The sequence below is a fragment of the Tupaia chinensis genome, unplaced genomic scaffold, assembly GCF_000334495.1.
Source record: "Tupaia chinensis unplaced genomic scaffold, TupChi_1.0 Scaffold000623_1, whole genome shotgun sequence".
In the NCBI taxonomy this organism is placed as follows: domain Eukaryota; kingdom Metazoa; phylum Chordata; class Mammalia; order Scandentia; family Tupaiidae; genus Tupaia; species Tupaia belangeri.
In genome coordinates this window covers 864166-870347 of record NW_006160143.1, presented here as the reverse complement: position 1 = coordinate 870347, position 6182 = coordinate 864166, and positions in this window count along the sequence as shown.

Here is a 6182-nt window from a genome sequence, read left to right as displayed (position 1 = left end):
TTCTCCTCCACTCATCCCTCTGGATTTTTGGGTACCCACACTCACATACCCAGTTTTTTTTTTTTTTTTTTTGAGAAGTTTTTGCTGTTGGGTTTGTGCACTCTCCAGAAAGACAGAAAGAGACAGAGAAACAGAAATTGAAAAATCACCTCCCAGAAGGAATGGCCACACCACAGTCCCTTCTCCTCCTTTCTCCTCTCAGGATCTTGGGCATACACACACATACGCCTGGCATGAGTTTAAGCCACTGGTCCAGGACTTGAACTGTGGTCGACTATGTGGGAGTCAAGCAACATAGCCATTACACCAATAGCTGGTTCCCATTACACGTATTTCTATGAGCTTTGTTTTCTAAAATATTCTTTCTTAATTAATTAATTTGCATTCATTTCCTGAGCATTGTCACAGCATACAAAATGTATTTCCCACCCAGAATATACTGCATATTGTCATGTGTGTTATCATCAATAATTTTCCATTTCTAGCTTCATATATATATGTAAAATCTCCTATTTCTGACCCTCTGCCATTTCCCACCCTCCTCCCACACTATCTCTGTTGCCTAAAGTTGTTTTCTATTCCTTTCCCCCCCACATTTTATTGATCACAAAATTTCTTAAATAATCTAACTACTTTCAATAGCAAGTTCAGCTGGTAATTTCAAGAAAAGCAGTTTTAACTTTAATAAATAAAAAAAAATGCTAAGGAACTTTGCTTAAAACTTAAAGCCAGGAAACAAGTTAGGATTCTGTTCAAATAGTAGGTACACGAACCTTTCAACAGCTCAAGACAGGACAAAAATCCTTAAAACCAGAAGAAAAAAAAAAAAGCCTAGAAGAAAATCAGCAATGTTTTAGTCAAAAGTCATAGAATACTATTTCACCAGGTCAGTCTCATGTACTTAATCTATCTTCTGCTGTGGTTCAATCTTCCCAATTATATTCTGGGATATAATATAGAGCTCCAGACTTCAATTAAGTTGGCCATTTTCTTAGTTTTCAAACTCTTATTTCTGTGTGTCTGAATTAAATTTTTAAGGTATAGAACTCCCTTGAGAACTTCTTGGAGGTCTGGTGTTGGTAAATTCTTTCAGATTTTGTTTATCTGAGAATGTTCTTGTCTTTTCTTCCCATGTGAAGGATAATCTTGCCGAGTACCATATTCTTGGTTGAAACTGCTTTTCCTTTAACACTTTGAGTATATTTTCCCATTCTTGCCTCACTTGCATTGTTTTTGATGAGAAGTCTGCTGTTAGCCTGATGGGATATCCTTTGTAGGTAACTTGCCGTTTTTCTCTTACCAATCTTAGTATGTTGGCATCCACCCCAGGGCTTGGGTCTAGCTGAATCATGACCAAAGGTCTGCTGGTGAGGAAGAGAAAGAGGACAAAAAAGAGAAAGCCCTCCATCTTGCGAGGACTGAGGAATTGAATGAGACAAAGACATAGACTAGAAATAGACACAGGCAGCCTGAGTCTAGGTAGCTTAAGCAACTTGTGCCATGGCTGAGCCACAGCTGAGTCGAGCCACTGCTTGAGCCACCCAGACAAACTGGGCCTGTTTATTTATAATACAAGGAGACATTACACATGCATGTTTCACATGACACTTCATAGATTAGTTGCCAGGTTACAGACAATAAGAAGCAGTTAACATATCTATAAGGGCTTAGTGATACTGGGCCAGGTGTATCCCTTAGTGATAATCCCATAATCTTCTTTTCTAATGCAGAGAAGTCAAGCTGTAGGTGTGGGGAAGAAGATAAAGAACTTCGCCATAAGGAGTGCACCATCACACCCAGAGAAAGCTAAAGAACCTTTCAGATGCAGAGCAGGGATTGGACTTTACTAATTGGGGTCAAGATGTCTCCTGAAGTTCATCAGATGTGTCTGTTGGAACGCCCCACAATTTCCACCCTTCCTCTGTCTGCAGCAAGGGTCAAGGAAAGGGCAAGTTACAAGGTTCTGCCTAAGCCCAAAAGGACAGGTGGTATTTGCTCAGAGCATGTCCCCACACCTCAGATTTTCTCTGCAAACGTGTCCCCACATTAGTATCTTGTCTTTGTCTGTGATTTTGGTCAATCTGGCAATAATGTGTCTTGGAGAAGATCTTCTTGGATTGATTCTATTTGAGGTCTTTTGTATTTCTTGGGACTAGATCTTTGAGTGCCTCTCTAGGTTTGGAAAGATTTTTTGCAGGATTTCATGAAATAGATTATCAATGCTCTTATGAGTCTCTTTGCCTTCTGGGATACCAATTATGCATATGTTTGGACGTTTAATGGCATCTAGTATTTCTTGTATATTATTCTCATTTTGGGGGCAGTTTTATCAATCTTTGTGATGAATTTTTCTAGGCCAGCAATTTTATCTCCTATTCCTGAGATTCAATTTTCTGTATGATCTAGTCTGCTTTTAATACTTTCAAGGGATATTTTGACTTCCTGTATTATAGCCTTCATCTCTAGAAGGTTCATTTTTAGATCTTTTAGATCTCACAAGAATTTCCTCACCTCCTGGCCTTTCTCCTGTGTCTTCTGCAGTTCATTGTCTGTCTTCTCTTCCATCTTTGTTATCTTTGTCATTATGATTATTCTTAATTTTTTATCAGACAATTCCATGATTTCCACTAAACTATCTGTGGATGAAGAGGAGTTATTCTTTTCCCTTAGAGAAGAGGTTTATTTATTTATTTATTTATTTATTTTTGCTTTCCTGTATTTCTTTTGACCCTGTGGTGATTTCTAGTCATCTAATGGATGAGTGTGTTTCTTCCAACTTCTTGAAGTTCAATCTGAGCACTCAGGAGTGTGCAGAAGAAGGTGATCTGGAATCTCTTTGTCATATCATTTTTATCCCTTTGTGCAGCAGATTCAGTTGGTATTGAGAAATATGTTGACCCTAATAGTACTTCAATGTTTGGCTATGGTTCCCTTAGATCCATCTAAAAACACAGTGAATGGAGATTGAGGAGCAGAAGGATAAGATAAAAGAAAAAAAGAAGGAAACAGAGAGATAGAGAGAAAAAGAGAGAGAGAAAAAGAAGAATAAAAAGGAAAAAAAAACAAAAAATTTTAGTTTCTTTTTAATTAAAAAGTAATGAGAACTAAATGGTGGTTACTCTAGAAATATGAATTAGGACTTTGCATTATGAGAAGCTACTCACAAATGAAAGCATTTATTCATATAGCAAAGGATGTTCTAAACACTTTGTATATAAACCATTATTATCATGACAATAACTCTAAGATACTAGTATTATTATTACTTTCTTTTTCCAATTGAAAAAACTGAGATGCAGAATAACTGGTCACATGCCTTAGCTGCTCACAGTAAAAGAAGCTACTCTTACTTAAGGGAATTCTATTGTTTTAATAAAGAACTCAACTATATATTTGAGTTTATTCTCATTTGACTATGCCTTATATTTCCTACTCTAGAAATAGACAAGCTCCTACACTGACTGACATCCTTCACAGTAGTACATACAACATCCCAGCAGATCCTGCTCACTTTCACCATCCCTTGAGTGTTCGGGTATCCTAACCCATGAAACAACTCACATATCTAAAGAGATCATTGTCCATTTCCACTCCCTAAAATCCATTCAATCTATTTACTACCTCCCACCTTGTCTGAATACCTTTGTATGTTTCTGAACATTTATTATTTATAGGTAAGAGTAAATATATACATGTTTTTTTCTCCTTTTGAAAATGCAGATATCATTTGAATGCCACATATTTATTGTTCACATCTACTGTTTACTGATGCAGGAGGGTTAATAATATAAGTATAGTATCTGAGTGCATTTGGACTTTGTATATGTGTGTGTGCTCGTATAATTGGTTCTCCAAATAAGGGTAGGTAAATACTGTTCTTGTTTCTTGAATGATGTGGGTTGTAGCACTAACTCTCCCTAGAAGACCTTTGTATGTTGGACCATTCATCAGAAAGAGAATACATGGATACACACATACACACACACACACACACACACACACACATACACTTTCCCCTCAGCTCTATCTTCCCCAGAGTCTGGTTGGGAAGGAAGGGCAGTGTACTCGCAATCAGTCTAAAGTTTCCCTTGTGCCTTGAGATTCTACTTAGCTTGCTAGCACTTCCTTTGGTTCCCTCAGGACGTCTTGAGCCCTGTAAAGGCCAAATATTTTCCTGAAGGCTGTGTCTCACAGGACGTCTGCTGTGGATGGAAGGGAGTTGGTTCATGCTCCTTCAATAACATAGAGACAACAAACAGCACACACACCTCCATTGTGTGCCTTCTTCAAGTTCAACAGAGACAAACCACACTTGTTCAGCAGCTATCTTGGCTTAGGAAAGCTGTCTTCCTCCTCCTGACACACATAATTTCCTTTTTTCTCAGCAGAAGCTGGTCATTTCTGACACGGTTGGAAAAATATACACATAACTGATAATATGGTGAGTTGAGAATAAGATAATTGAATATTTCTAAAAGGGGATTTTGGCCATCTTACATTATTTATTATTTTGAAGGGGAAAGAATAATTGAAAATAATAATTTTTATTTAAGTTGCCTATTACTTATTCATTGGAATTTTTACTTTATTGATTTTTAAAAATAGGTTGTCTTCTTTGAGTACATGATGAGTAGTTTTACATTAGGGTAAAGAGGGAACTTAGTACATATATAGAATACTTTTTCTTTAAACTCAATAAAGTTTTTTTTTTTAAATCACATATGTACATGAAGCCATATGAAAAGGTCAGTGATTTAAAAGGTATTGTATGATATTCATCCTCATGTCATTTAAGAATCTTCTGTGAGAATCCATTTAGATGAAATAGACTTTAGTCTCTGAAAATTGCTCACTGATCTGTTCTCCTGAAGGTGCCTCAGTTTAGTGCATCAGTCCAACTCTTAGCTTTGCAAAGTGCAGGGTCAGGTCTACTCTGACTTAAGAGACAGAAATGGAGAAAGTACAAGAGAGGATGGAATTAATCTATGAGAATACAAGAATGAACATGCGAACTCAAATGTGAGCTGTGGTGGGTGGAATCTAGGTATGTGGATATGCATGTAGGTTTTATGTTAAATAAGGGCCGAAGTTGGGAAACAGGATGAATTTTTGGTACTCATAACTCTGTAGAAGACAGAAGATAATTTCACTTCTATCCATAGTACCATAAGAGGAAAAAGGTAAGATCCCCTTTTTCACTGTGTTGTACATTTTTTAAATGCATTAAGTGGTCATATTTATCTACAACTAGAAATTCTGAGATAAATTGCAAAGATTAATCATGTTAAAAATGAGGTCAATAGAATTTAAGCTGCTATTCCCTAGATAGAAAAACAATTATTTCAAACATAAGCTATGGTTTTAGAAATTTATAGAGGGTACAGAGGACCAGGGATATTATAGATTTATTTTCCTAAAGTCTTCAAATCCAATTCACAGCAAACACTGAAAGGTGCACAGAGGTCCACTACAGGTCAGTATTTGGTCTTACTATAAGCTTAGGAACTACTGTGCATACAGCCCTGAGGCATGGCTATTCCTAACAGTTACTGGAAAAAGGAAGATGGATTTAAAATTCTATTTATTTATTTATTTATTTATTTTTGCTATAGGGTGTGTACGTCTACAGAGAAAGACGACGAGAGAGAGAGAGAGAAAGTGAGAAACCAACCCACAAGGGGGATGGCCACTCCACCATCCCTTCTTCTCCATTCTTTTGGGATTTTGTGAACACACACACACACAAACTCAGACCCAGCATGTTTATCAAGTCAATAGGTCTCGAATTTGAACTGCACAGTCACCTATGTGTGATCCAGCCACCTTAACCACCATGCTGCTGGCTGGCCCAGAATTATACTCTTTTAAAATTTATTTGAAGGAGTAAGAATGTTTATCCCCTTTATAAAATGCCTTGCCACCTTGCCATTGAGGATCCAAGACAGATATGTTCACCTCTGACCAGCCTATACTTTTTTTTTCACTTCCCTGTAGGAGTTGACTGACTATATTAAGCACAAATGATTATTCTGACACTTCTCAACTCTTTGTGTTCCACTTTGGATACTGTTAGGGCCTTCAGTTTGCCTAAACCGTTCTCACAGAGCTTGCATGGACATTTTTAAATGTGTCCATTCCCAGGAGCACCACTAAATTTTCTCCCCTTCCTTTTATTTCCCTAC